This window comes from Mustela nivalis (genome assembly GCF_964662115.1).
Source record: "Mustela nivalis genome assembly, chromosome: 8".
In the NCBI taxonomy this organism is placed as follows: domain Eukaryota; kingdom Metazoa; phylum Chordata; class Mammalia; order Carnivora; family Mustelidae; genus Mustela; species Mustela nivalis.
Window position 1 is genome coordinate 100,604,053 of NC_139027.1, and position 15,058 is coordinate 100,619,110.

Here is a 15,058-nt window from a genome sequence, read left to right on the forward strand (position 1 = left end):
AGAGAGAGAGCATGCGAGAGTATGCCATGGCAAAAACAGCTCTCCTGGGGGTGTGATACAAGCCGACAGCCTGAATGCAACTGTGAAATGAAAAAACAGTTAACAATGAAGGAAGAGAAACAAAAAGCAATTCAACAGATGCATGTCATTTTTACTCTTCAGTGTGGATCGGTTTTTCTTGTTAATTATATCACCTATTCTTTCCTTATATTGATAATTACATAATTACATGAAACAGATGGGTGACAGAATGCACCCAGATGGCGAGAACGTAAACAGGCTTACAAATTGCTTATTCTTGAGCATATTATAAAGAATTATTTAATAATACATAGATTTCTATACTCTACACATCTGTCAAGGAAAGCCTTCAAAATAGCAGTTACTTTGTCATTTTTTCTTAAACAGATACAATGCCCTCCCCAGGAATTCCTAGGAGGCCAACTGCCATCTAGGGAAAATATTTAATCTTTTCCAATCATTTGGATACCTGAAATTCTGAACTCTTATCGGAGTTGGGTTTTTTTTGTTGTTGTTGTTTTGTTTTTTATCCTTTATTAAGAAACAGAAGTCACTGCTTCAAGGGGCGTTACAACTCCACAGGGCTCTGGTAGTGCTTTGAGTAAGCTATGGGAGGTTAACAAGAAAAGGAAGGTTTAAGTACAAAATCTGAAATGTTTAACTGTATCTGTTGGGCTTGTGGCATGCAATTCACTTAAAATAACTGTGAAGGGCACCTGGGTGACTCCTTCTGTTGAGCCTCGGGCTTGGGCTTAGGTCATGATCTCAGGGTCCTGGGATCAAGCAAGCCACATGTCCCGCTCTGCTTGGCAGGGAGACTGCTTCCCCCCCTCTCTCTGCCTGCCTCTCTGCCTACTTGTGATCTCTCTCTCTGTGTCAAATAAATAACATCTTAAAAAGATAAACAACTGAAATCGGGATGCCTGGGTGGCTCAGTCGGTTAAGCGGCTGCCTTCAGCTCAGGTCATGGTCCCACCATCCTGGGATTTGAGTCCCACATCAGGCTCCTTGCTCAGCAGGGAGCCTGCTTCTCCCTTAGCTTCTGCCTGCCACTCTGCCTGCATGTGCTCTCTCCCTTTCTCTCTTTCTGACAAACAAACAAACAAATAAATATATAATCTTAAAAAAAAATAACTGAAATCAAAGGCAAAGCTTCAGTGCTGTCATTGGGTGTGTCCCCGTGGGAGTGTGCCCAGGTGGTGGAGGTCCTCACGTGCAGGGAAGGGGCATGCCCTGGGACTGCCTAGGTTTCAGACAGGTATGAAGAAGGGAAATCAGCTCCTTCCTACTGGCCCCCACACCACCCCTCTACCCCTCAGGTCAGGTCTTTGCTTAAATGATCTTTACCAGAGCGGTTTTCCTGACCCCACTCCCCCACCTCTCATCTTCCATCTCCTCCAGGCTTTCTTGTTTTTATTTGCAGAGAAATATAAGGAAAACAATTGAACAATTTCATTGAATTATTTAATGTTTTTCTATGTTTTATTTTGCAAAAGATGATATTCAGAGCTGTTTTCTTTTTGTTGTTGTTTCGTTTTTTTAATTCCCTCTAACACTGGGGCACCTGGGTGGCTGTCAGTTAAGCATCTGCCTTCATCTCAGGTCATGCATGGTCCCAGGGTCCTGGGATCGAGTCCCGAATCGTGCTCCCTGCTCAGAGGAGAGCCTGCTTCTCTCTCTGCCTGCCGCTCCCCTGCGTGTACTCTCATGCTGTCTCATGCTCTCTCTCTCTCTGGCAAATAAATATAGTCTTTACAAAAAGTTTCCCTCTAACACCAGCACAACTATTTTTTTCTTTGTATGTGTTTCTTTCCTGCTTTTCTTATATGCATGTCTATTTTTATATAGTTGAAATAAATCCCTAATTAACCAGAACAAAATAAACAGATGCATTTGGATACTTAGGGCCTGGAGATTCTTTTGGAATTTGGGCTTGGTGGGCTGTCCTCCAGTGGGGCAGGTCACCAGAAGGCAAGCCACTCATGTCCTGTCTCACTTCATGCCCAAGGGAACCTGGATCTCAGCCTGGCTGCCTTGAGAGGATCCAAGGGTTCCTGGGCCCTAAGCAGCATCCTCCAGAACAAACAGCCCCCGCACAGCAAAACACTAGAGAGAGGGGAGATGGTAGGAAAATCCTCATGAAGAATAGAGTCAGGTGCCTACACCTGACAAGATAGAAGGGGTGATGAACCAAGGTCATGGACAGGGCACTGGGCATAGAGTTGAATCTAGCCACCCAAACGCCTTCAGAGTCTGGCATTTACCCCTGCCTTTGGAGTGAATCAGATCACACAGGTGTGTATCTGTCTGCGTGTCTATCCCCCTATTGATGACACAAAGGGAGGGGTGAGCTGTTAGAAGTCACCTGGCCCAGGGGACCACTAGTTGGGGTCCTACTGACACTGTGTGATTCCAGACCCAGGTGTGTACAGAGGGAGGCTGTCTAGTAAACTAATTAAAATAGTGGCCGATTATATATACTTCCATGGGACACTATCAGACATCATTTATGACCAGCTCACAAATTAAAACTTGTGATAGAAAATGCCTAGGGGTGCCTGGGTGGCTCAGTTGGTTAAGCGTCTGACTCTTGATTTCAGCTCAGGTCTTGATCTCAGGGTTGTGAGTTCACGTCCCCTGCTGGGCTCCATGCTGGGTGTGGAGCAGAGAGAAAGAGAAAGAGAAAGGAAGGGAGAGAGGGAGGAAGGAAGGAGAAGGGAAGGGAAGGGAAGAAACGGCACAAGAAAAGAAAGCGTGTGGTCCAATTCTTAAAATCAACCACCACCTCCGGTTTCACTGCAGCACCGTAACTGAGGGTCAGTGCATGGAGGTGACAACGGGGACAGTTTCGGCCAGAGGAGCTTCACCAGGGTGACGGGAGAGCACTGTCCCAGACTGGCTCCCTAGCAGCGTGGCTCCTTTCAGTTAAACACATAAACTGCCATAAAAACCTTGATTATAACGACTACCATGGTGATCATTTCAACGCACTGAATTATATTACAAAAACAGAACAAACAAAACCCAGGACACGACTGAAGAGCGCGAGAAGTAGGAGCAAGGGTATAGGATGTAATTCATGTTTATTACCAGGGGTTCCAGCCGGAACGGCCCGTGCTGTTGTCGACTCGTGTTTGAGATCTCTAACAAGTAGCAATAAAAAACCTTTACGGCTCCCACGCTCCTTCCATACCTATTTATTCTATCTCTCTCTCTCTCTTTTTTTTTTTCTCCTGTTTTTAAGCTGCCCTTTTTGTTTTCTTTCTTGCTTATTAAGTTGGTTACCATGGAGATCATGACGTCAGTAATCTTGACTCAGCTTAATGGTCTGGAGGCAACAGACTGGATAATGGTTTTTATTTTTCCTTAAAGAGCTTCGACCCCAGAGAACGGCGGCAGTGTGAGGATGGAAGGCAGAGGACTTGGAGCTGCCTCTGGGATGGGGGCAACGTGCGGCGGGGCGGAGGTGGAGGGGTCCCCCGGGGCTGAGGCAGCAGGGAGCAGGCCAGAGCGGGCAGGAAGGTAGCCAGCACTTTGGCTTGCTCCTTTGCCTCCAGTTGGGGCAAATGTCACTTTCCCTTCAGAGCTGGTGAGTGTGTAAATGAGGACAATTGAACTCAGAAGCCTTTATGAAAATTACTAAATTGTAGAAAACTTCAAATCTGCCTGAGCTCCATGGGAATGTATGACCTCTCTAGGTTCCCGGCTGGCTTGTCTGTTTCCCTAGTCTTTTGCATCTTCTAAGAAAGTGTATCTTACTTTTTAAAACAAGAATTTATTTATTTTTAAAATCACCTTACTTATTGTCATCTGGACAAGCATATTCTTTAATTCCTATCCCCTATTTCTCCCCTTCCCCGACCCTCTTCTCTTCTGGTAACCATCAGTTTGTTCTCTATAGTTAAGAGTCTGGGTCTTGGTTTACCTCTCTCTGTCTCTCTTCTATTTTTTTCATTTTTAAACTAGAATTTATTAACAAGATACAACATCTAAAAGCTTTCATAAAAAGATCTAAAAGTTAGATTTATAATATGTGCATCCATGGACATAAAATCACTTCATAATGAATGGAGCTATGTTTTTCTAATTCCTCCATTGGCCAGAGGCAGTGAGCCAGCCCCACAGGGGCCTTCTTGGTCTGCAATCTGTGTGTATATTATTGTTATCATCATGGAGGAGTACTACTTCATATTAACAGATGTATTTCATTCCGGTCCTGTTGACTCATGACATCTCCTGACATCTTCAGGAAGCAGTCAGGGGACACCAGCCATTGGACAGACAGCTGCAGAAGAGTGAGTAGGTCACTTCTTTTCAAAACTCATGGCAGATTGAGAGAAGATTTTTTGAGTCTCAGAAAAGCCTGACTTTTGAGTATCAGAAGTCAGAGTTGATGCCTCACTTCTTAAACGATAGATTTCAAAAGAACACATGGTGACAACAAAGTCTGTCTTCCCTATACCGGAAGAGGGAGGGAAAGAGAGACAAGTATAGAACAGGCCTCTCCTTCCCTCTGGTTAAAGCCATGAAAGTGGAAGACAGGGACAGGATCCTCAAAGTGGTTCTGGAGAACATGGGAATATGGGAGCAGAGCAATCTGTGCCTCACAGGGATGCCCTTGCCACCTGTTCCGAGAAGGGTGGAGATGGTTGAGGGTGGTGTCAGGGCAAGAAAGAAGATGAGGCAGGTCATGAGCTTCCCAAAGCCCAGAGGGGGGCCAGAGGGAGAGAGCCAGAGAGGGAAGCATAGGGGGTGAAAGAAAGAGACAGCGGGGTGTGGGGGAGAAGGATATATACTGAGAAAGACAGACAGGAAGAGCACACTCCAGTCAACAGCCTGCCTGACTCGAACAGTTCTCAAGGCCACGAAGAGAATGTCCCCACTGTAAATAGTTAAGGGCCAGCTGGGGACCTGGATGACAAAATAAGGGATGTGTTAGGACAAGCTGAAGTTCTGAGCACCAGACCATGGCTCCCCAACCCCTCCATGCCTCCGTGATGCCAAGATGCTTCATGGGCTCTCAAGAACTGTAATGTCTTCCCCACTGGGGTGGGGGGGAAGAGGGAAAATTCCTGAATGAACTCCATTTAAACATTAAATGGTAAAATTTACTTGGAACTGATGGAGATTACTTCTCCCTTCAGGTGGAGTGGAGACTCCATGGAGAGATTCAGTGGAGCCCAAGAAAAATGGGAAAATAGACCTCATTATCTGACTCCAAACATTTATATCTGACAATAAAAAAGGGCTTCCTGCATGCTGGTGGTTTACTTAGACAAAGCAAACCCACTGCAAAGAGAAATGATCTTTTCAAAGGAGGGAATCATAATTTTTATTTTCCTAAATTCTAAAACTTCATGTTTTTTGATTCCAGAAAGAGTAGCTTTACCTTTGACCTAGCAAAACAGTTTCCAGGAATTTGCTGAAAGGACATAATGATGAAATATCCTCAAAAATAACAAGAATGGACATGGCAGCATTGTTCATAAAGATATAATTTGGATAAAGACTGAAATGACCAACATTAGGGAATTGGCTAGCAACACCAGTGGTGAATCTTGAGATCTGGCACAGGATGCTGCCATCCCAAAGCCTGCGCCTGGCAGCTGTCTAGCCTCGGGTAAGTTATGTCACACAGGACATCAGAGGCTGAAGACAATGGGTGCTACATTCCAAAGAAACTCTTCTTGTGAAGAATGTCAAAGCAGGTGGACAAGTGCTGGTTAAATGACTTTTAAAGCTGTCACTCACAATGAGAATATAAAAGGGTAAGAAAAATAGATATAAGAGAAGATTCTTCTGGAGATTTCCTCAGTGAGCTACAATGATCTGCTTTGGGTCAGAGGCCACCCCACCCCAAAGAGGAGACATGGGGATGGCCTTGTTTTTCACTGTGAGTCTCAAGAAAAGGGCATGGGGCCCCTCAGCCACCCTCACATGAGCTCCCACAGTTAGTTGACCAAGTGGACTGCTACGTGATTTCTGCCCGAGAGATCTGAAGGGCACGTCAGGTGGGTGGCTGCTGCTGGGCAACGAAGTGAAGGTGGCCTGCAGCGGCCATCTGTTGACAGGTGTGGACTTTTATCAGAGGTTTTTCCTAGGGGGCCACCTTGAGGGGAGATTAAGACTCAGGCTGCAGAGCTAGAGGGTTTTTATTTTGTTTTGTTTTTAAGATTTTATTTATTTATTTGACAGACAGAGATCACAAGTAGGCAGAGAGGCAGGCAGAGAGAGGGGGAAGCAGGCTCCCCTCCCCACCTAGCAGAAAGCCCGATGCAGGGCTTGATCCCAGGACCCTGAGATCATGACCTGAGCTGAAGGCAGAGGCTTTACCCACTGAACCACTCAGGTGCCCCAGAGCTAGAGGGTTCTTGCCTGCACGAGGGGTTGGGGGTGGGAGGTCCCCAGTGACAGGAATCTCTGAGGAAACCAAGCACCGGCCATGAGAAGAGGAGTCCGGCCCAGAGAGCAGGAGCTATCCAATGACAACAGCAGTCACAGAAGGAATCCACCACCCCCACGCCGCCCCTCCTCCCTGCCCTGGCCCCCCAGTTTCACAAGGACCAGGAATATAGCTAAATAACAAGAAACTAACAGGCTTAAAGAAAAATACCCCGAACTGTAATAAGCTAAAGAGATGCTAAATAAGTGGGAGCTTGGTGAGTTAGAGAGAAAAGGGCCTCTCTGCCCTCCTTCCCCAGGTACAGGCTTCAGCAGGGGAAGCAGGAACTCTAATCTTCAGAGGAAAATGGAGTTTTGATTATTACAGGAAATGAAACTGGACATTTCGTGGAATGAAGATGAGGTTCTGTGATTTGGAGCAGTGACCCATGCAACTTTTGTTACCTAAAACTGACCAGAAAAGTCACAGGCCTTGCCTACTTTCTGCCTGGGAACCGGGGGAGGGGGGGCCCCGGGGGCGGCAAACCCGGCCACAGAGAGCACATTTACAGAGCGGCAGAAGGCAGAAATCAAGCGGCTTTGTCATTAGTCCCACAAGTCCTGCTGGGCTTAATGCTCTGCTACATAACTGAACCTCTCCTCACCTGTTTGCTCCCCTGCTCCCCTGCAAATCGGGGACAATGACACCCCGACTTCTGTGAGTCGATCCGTGCAGGTGTCTGACACAGAGCCCAGCACAGGAAGTACTCACGGACGGTTAGGCGGTCGTTCATCACAAGGCAAGTGCAACCTCTAAAGGGATATTCTGGAATACTTCGTAACATGCAAAGACATTCACGATATATTCAGTGTAAAAGTGTGTTTCAAAATGCCGTATTTGATCACCATGTATTTTTTTTTCCCCACAGAAAATAAGCTAAAAGTAAAAACACCAAAATATTAACAAAGGTAACCTAGTGAGAGAGGCTTGCAGGTTGTAGGGATTTTCTATTGATTTTTCCTAAAATTTCTACTATCAATATGGACTGCTTTTGTAACAGCCTATTTTTTTTTTTTTTTAATCAAGAGGAAAAGAAGTAACTTCCTGAGTCAGAGTCAGCATCTGCAGGGCTAATTGTCCCCTTTGTCATCTTATATCCCCAGCTATTTAAAAATACACAAAGCAAAGCCTCCTGTTGGTGCTGCCTTGCCTTTTCCTCCCTGAAGGCGGATTGTGAAGAAGCCACTTAGCCGTGAAGGCCAGTTCCTGCCCCAGGGAGCCCAGGTCCACCCAGGAGCCGGGCTTGGCTGGGGCCCTCCAGAGCAAGAGCAGGCAGCTGATGTATCCCGAGGCGCTTTTGGACCTCTGTGGTATTCATTACTCTGGCTCTGCAGGGAACAGAATGCATTTTTTTCTTTTTTCTTCCTACAGGGTTATGGCAAGAACCCGATCAGCATCCAGGAAAGCCCCAGGATTCTCTCTCTCTCTCTCTCTCTTTTTTTTTTTTCCTGTTCGAAGCTGTTTTAAAAGGGGTAACACTAGGAAAGGTGGACTCAAACAAAGGACAGGCTGGTGGTTTAAAAACCAGAAAGTTCTCCATTTCTCTCTTGTGGTTTGGATGGGCTCCCCCCCGCCCTCCTGCTGCTGGAGCTCTTCTAACTGTGCATGGAGGCCTACAGAAGGCTGATGAGCCAGCGAGGGTAAGGCAAGGAAGACAAGATCAGGAGAGATCAGATTTTAGGAAAAATTCTGCTTTCAGAATGACTGAAGCTAGTATTGTGGGTGTACAGTCAACCAAGAATGATGCTCTCTAGGAGTGGTGGAGAAGCCCTGCTTCCGAACTGAAAGAAGAGTTAGGTACACTGCCTGGCCATGGCCTTGAGTGGACCAGCACTTGGCCACTTATTAGCAGGAATGCTGGGTCTCACCCAAGAATGAGAGAGTGCAAAATGGTGCAGTCACTGGGGTAAACAGTTTGGAAGATCCTCAAAATGTTGAACATAGAGTTACCATATGAACGAGCAATCCTACTCCTAGGTATACACACCCATGAGAAACAAAAACATCTAGCCACATAAAAACCTGTGCAGGAATGTTCGTTGCAACGTGATGTAAACAACTCAAATGTCCATTGACTGATGAATGGATAAATAAAATGTAAAATGTAGCGGACACATATAATAGAGTATTCTTCAGCAATAAGAAGGAATCAAGTAGGGGCGCCTGGGTGGCTCCATGGTTAAGCATCTGCCTTCAGCTCAGGTCATGATCTCAGGGTCCTGGGATTGAGTTCCACATCAGGCTTCCTGCTCAGCAGGGGTCTACTTCTCCCTCTCCCTCTGTGTTCCCTTGCTCTCTCAATCTCTCTCCCAAGTAAATAAATAAAATCTTAAAGAAAAGGAATCAAGTACACAAGAAAATGGATGAAACTTATAAACATGCTAAGTGAATGCAGACAGTCCCAAAATGCCACATCGTATAACTCTACTTCTACAAAATGTGCACAGTAGGCAGATTCATGGAAACAGAAAATAAATCATTAATTGCCTAGGGCTGGGGAAAGGGAGTAGCTACTAAGGGCTTTCTTTGCTGGCGTGACAAAAAAAGTTCTAAAATTAGATGGTATTGTTTGCCCAACTGTGTAATATACTAAAAACTAATAAATTTCATAATTTAATGGGTGAATTGTAGGGCATATAACTTATGTCTCAATAAAGCTGTTCAAGAGAAAGGGAGGGAGGAAAGCACAGAGAGAGGGAGAGAGAGACAGTGATTGTCCTATGATATCTATCTTAGAAAATGAGGATAAGACGTAGGATTGATTTTTGATGATGTTGCGATTGTTAAGAAGTAACTTTACTTTTCACAGTGTCTTAGCTTATCACACCCTAAAGATCTCATTCTGGCATTCGATCACAGGTCAATTTCTAAACGATGTCCAGGCTTGTCAATTATGCCACTAGAGTATATCCTATCCATCCCTGGCCTCCCGGGCAAACCTTCAGTCTCTTTCCCAGGGCATTTATTCTAGCACTTTCTAAGAACACTGTGAAGCCCGATGTAGCACAGAACTGAATATCGAGAAATTTATAACACAACGTAACCTATGTATGGGATCCCAATTTTTCCTCCTTTCCCCGCAGCTGCCACTATCATTTCAAAAGGTTTGCAACAATAAGCTAGAGAGAGAAGTACCAATAGCCTGATCAGTGGGTGTTTAAAAATTGACCCTGGCACACCAGCCTGGCCCTGTGCATCTGTTCCTTCCCAGGCGAGCCCCGGCCAGAGTCAGGCTGGCCCAGAATCAGAATGAAGAATGAAGGACTCAGCCAAGAGGAAAATCCAAACCTCTCTGGGGGAAAGACCGTTATCTGTGGGTCACCTTTTGACTAAGGATCTGGTGCCAGAGATCTGGGAGATACCAAAAGGTCTACTGTCAAGCCATCTTCTTTTTCTGTAGTTTTGGTCTTCCTACAATGACTTGTGATAGCAGCACTTTTGCTTTTTAGATAAGAGAATATATATATCATGATGGTTGAAGGCAGGGTTCTGGCAGCAGACCATCCAGATCTGAAGCTCTGCCAATGAATTAGTCTTTGGACAAGTCATTTACCCTCCTTCCCTGCAAGCCTGTTTTCTTTAGGTACCCTGAGGAGGGGAGTAGCTGTGACTCTTTACACGTGCTGATGGGAGCGTCAAATGGGATGATTCATGGCAAGCCTTTAGTAAGGCTGTTGGGAGAAATCGCTGCTGTTGCGATTTTTCTGTAAATTTAAAAGGAAGGAATTATGAGAATAATGAGACTAAATCACTGATGGCACATGAGTCATACTGCTGTATACATGTATACTGCATATAATACTAAACTAGATAGTGTTCAGAGAACTGGAATGAAATGACCACAGAACTTGTACTGTTTGAAGGAGGAAAAAAAAGAGCTCATGAAGGAATGTCTATAAACTATCCTAAGAATGTCAGAGAAAAGGGTTCAAACACACTTCCTATAGGTAGTGCAAATGGCTAAGAAATGGCTTGAAAAATCACCCTTGACTCGTAAGCGTGATTTAAAGTGCGTTAATTTCATTTCAAGATCCTATCACCATGGTCACACTGAGAGGATCAGGGCATATACGATGTTGAAAAACAAGCATACGTATTTTTAGCAACCTCTATCGAGGAGAAGCCAAAGGGCTGATTTCAAAATACACCACACAATCTGACCACAACTACAACAGTGGAGTCTAACCATGGGCAGCCAAATTTCCCAAGTTTAAAGAAGGGGTTGGGGTACAATCAAGCTGGGGAAAATTTAGCAGGTGCTGGAAGAATAATGCAATTTCCTAGGGCAGCAGATGCACAAGTGAAACAGTATCCAGTAACAGTCCATCAGATGGTAATTACCGCTGGACTGGGGAAGAACAGCCGAGATGAAAAGGGACAATTCAAAGGGTAACTGAATGCCAGTCAGTGACATCTTCTTGAGAGATCACATACCAGGAAAAAGCCGGCCAGCACTTAGCTCTGAGAAGGGAGGGGGGGGGGTTAAATAAATCGTCATTTTCCTTTGTAGAAGGACAAAGGGAACATGGAGGCCTCAAAGAATTCATTAGTCAAGACTTTAAAAGACCATCACTAATCAACCACCCACCCACCACAAATAATAACCACAGGCATCGATTGCCCTGAAAATGAGATTCCTACATCATCTGAAAGATAATAGCTTGGTTTGGTCCCAAAAATTTGGGGGGGAAGAAAAGAAAGAGAGATGAGTTCACACTGTAATTCTATGGATCCCATAAACCAAGATGAAGGGCAAAAGACACCGAAATGAATGATGGGGAGCATGTATGAGACTGAAGTGAGCATAGGAGCTGTTTCAGCTCAAAGCAGATTTTCTGGTATTTCATATCATAAGTAAGACTCATTTGAAATGAAACAGTGTGTCAGAACAAACGCATTCCTGACCAAGTGATGGTGGAGACCCAGTGTGGATCCTCCCCTTGAGTCTGGCTCTCAACACCGGGGCCAGTGTGGTCCTCTCCCATCCCTGGTTCAACTAGCCACAACAATCCCCACATTAACACGGGCACCAGTTTGTGAACTTCCAGAGGGCAGGGGTCACAGTTATCTCTGAATGCCTATGTGGGAGCAGGCAAGGAAAGAAAATAGAACCATCCCACAGTCAGTGTGGCTCAAACTGCTCCACAGTCTTTCATTAATATGGCCATTCAATTAATTCAGCCACATTCTGAGTATTTCCCTGGCTGTGCTTTTCATGCATGTGGACCATGCACTGATTCATTACCAAAAAAAAAAAAAAAAAAAATCCGTCCCAATAATTCTCACAATGTGAGACCAAGATGGACAATTCTAGCTGAGAAATGAGTCTTCCAAGCCTGGCCCATGTGGTTATGGTCTTGGTCAGAAAAAAAAAAACCCTTGTCTCTTATCCATGAATCTATACTGGTTGACTGTGGAGGTATTATGATGAATCTTTGAGACCTGCCTCTGTAATAGGTGATGAAAATCATTTATGTGTTTTCCAGGTCCTTTCTTAAGACCCGATATGGGGCAGACAGTCAATTAATACAACAATAGGGTGTGTTACGGCAGAGATACCTATCATCCAAACCAGGCAGAAACCACCAGGGCCTTGGGGTGGGTGGGGACATATTTCCCTGCCAACTGTGATGAATTTCAATCACTGCTGGCTTGTGCCAGATTCAAATTGGCAACCCACCGAGATGAAACACTCTCTATCCCATTACTCATGCCTGGAGTGATCTGTTCCCTTGAAGACTGGCTTCCTACGTGAAAGCAAGGGAATGGATGGTCACTCTGAGATGGTTTAAATAGGATAAAAGGTAAGAAAGGCAAGTACCCAGCCAGGGAAATGTGCGGACACGGTGAAGGAGCCATATAACCTCCATCTGCTAGGGGGTATAGCAAACTTGAAGGGAAAATAAAAGGAGTTCATTTAGTAATGACAGTCACTCAATTTCACTAAGTTCAATGGCTGCAACACTATTGCTCTCCTAAGAAAACAATGCTTTTAAGACTCTATAGAAATACGTCCTAGAAAATTTCTATTTGGCTCACGCTTGTCTCAGATAATTGGCCTAAAGCATGAAATCCAACTAAAATGTTGAAAAGAAAAAAAAATTTAAATAATATAATTTAGCATTTTTACTTTTGAGTATCCAGTCCTGTCCCATGTGGATTATGGTCTTGATAATCCCTCGATAAAACTTTTAAGATTTCTGAAATATTTACTAAATCATGTTTGCTTAATTTAATTCTTTACTAGAACCTTCTCAAGGAGGAGTACAATAAGTAGCTGAAGAAGTGTTTCCACAAAAGTCAAAATTCACAGATACAATAGACAACACGGCACAACATGGCGGTACCAAGCACCAGCCCCACCCGCCTGGTAAGTGGTTGTCTCCCTGGACCAGTGATTTAAACAATCTATCTCTGCTGTCCCTCGAAATGAGCTTCGGCTCTACAGGGCACACACGGCACACTGAGATTACCACAGAAAAGTTTATGAAATGTAAGTAATGATTTTAACTCATACCAACCTGGGAAGTCATGATAAGATTGTATTGAATGAAACAAAATGTGTTTTTTTGTTTTTCTGGCTTTATCCCTACCTGGAACTCCAGGCTCTGGAGATTCCTTGGGGTAGAGGTGGGGAGAAGTTGCTGGTATTCTAAAAACATTGTTCTTGGTAACCAGGTGACAGCTTTGCATTCCGCCTTTCCTTGGAAGGGCTAAAGGCAATGGAGTCCCATGAGGGCTTCTCCTGGCCCAATAATATGGTCTGTCCATCCTTGAAGGATTCTCAGCAGTGAGTGCAAAAGGGCAGTAACTTGATCTGACACAGAAGCTGCATCCTTGGGAAGGGAGGCACCTTCTCCTGGGGTCACCATGACTCTAGGGAAGCTGTTGTAGGGTGTGATAGAAGAAGCCACCCTCTATGACCCCCAGGCACTCTCTTTGTGCTAAACCTGCGGGTCTTGGCTTTCATTCCAAAGGAGTCCAATCCGAAAACAGCCCATCTGGTAGCCGTCCCAAAAGTCCTCCAGATGGGCTTGGCCACTCTTACCTTCAGCGTGAACAAACCATAAATTGCAGTGCTCTGGGCCCTGCTACCTAGAACCTACCCATGATCCTGGATGAAATATATGTATCTGAGAATTGCTTCAAAATGATAAGGAGGAAGGAGAAGTGGGTGGGGGTGTAGATGATTCAAAATTGGCCAAGAATTGCAAGAAGAGGACAGTTTTGAAGCTCAGTGCCAAGTATCTGCGTGTTTCAGTGCTACTCAACATGGGGTCTAAGACAGGTGCCCATGGGCAAACTGTCATTGGTCTTGGAAGATGTAAGCACAGAGATGGAGAGAAGCATTCAGCAACTTTTATAACCATTGAAGAGAGTAATTGTGTTTGTTTGATCTAATAAGAAAATAATTGGACTTGAGTTCTGTCTTCCTTTGTTGTTAAACTCATTCTTAAGGAATTCACCTTTTACAAAGCTATTGGTCTATGTTGGATTGTACCTTTAAAAAAAAAGAGAGAGAATAAGGTCCCTCAGCACAGACAGGATGAGAAGCCCTGCTTTATCTGGTTCTCTCTACTTCGGTATATGCTTGACCTTTTCCATAATAAAGAGTTAAGGAGGGAAAGAACTGCTATTGATTTTTAGTCACTCCTCAAATACAAATTTAGATCTTATCAGAAAAGATATAAATTTATTGTCCATTTTACAAATGTAAGGATGATTGCAGGATTTAAGCAGCCTTGGTTACGGTGAGCAGGTGCCACTCAGCCGGGTCTTGATGGAGACCCTCCCACGCCCCATCCAGTGCACCCATTTGCAGACCGGGAGCTGGGGGCAGCAGAATGACATATTTCCTGCAGTGCTGGGGTTGCCCAAGCTCTTTATTTGAGCACCGTATCGAGCAACTCCTTGGCTAATCTTTTGGAGAGTTTAAACCTTCCACTTTCCTCTTTCCTCTCTCACAACAGACCAATGTCAGCACACTGAGGGAATTTTTTTTTTTTCAACTTATTTAAATGGAAGTGCCTACAAATACTACAAACCCACATATGCACATCAACTTGACAAGATCGTGGGTTTTTTTCCCAGCTAATTCATTGAACACGGCCGTGTGTACACACACATGCGCATATTCAGTGAAAGTGCAATCTAGGTTCTATTTGGGTTTCTTCTGTTCTGGTAATAAAACGCATCCCGGGGTTGTTCATTTTAAGGCTAAGCCCCGTGCCACCCCTGGGCAGCTCATAGGGTCCTGTTAATCATCCTGGCTCCCCACAGAGGGGTTAAAGCAAACCCAGCTTAAGACCCGGCTCTGCTGTCTCTGTCAGCTTTGTCCGACTTGTGAATGCCCACTTCTGCCTTGCAAATAAAACATCAGTGGAAAGGGGGACCCTGCGTTTGAGGAAGGAGAAAGAAAACAGAAATACGTCGGGAGTTTGACTCCCGCCCACCTGGGCAGAGACATAAAGCGTCCCCGTGGGGTCTGTCGTCCAGGGATCAGGCCACCCCTGTTTCAGGTTTCTGTGAAAGAACCACCTGAGGGAAAGGGCTGCAGGGGGGCCTGGGCAGGGAGCCCCTGTAAGGGCACGAGCT

The 15,058-nt window shown here is 44.9% G+C and overlaps 1 protein-coding gene across 11 annotated transcripts in view; it reads right to left on the bottom strand.

The window, feature by feature from the left end:
- Positions 1 to 15,058, bottom strand: part of CFAP61 (cilia and flagella associated protein 61) — a gene marked incomplete at its 3' end in the record, with an annotated part of 282,754 nt that overhangs the window by 128,187 nt on the left and 139,509 nt on the right. The gene's annotated exons all lie outside the window — the stretch shown is intronic.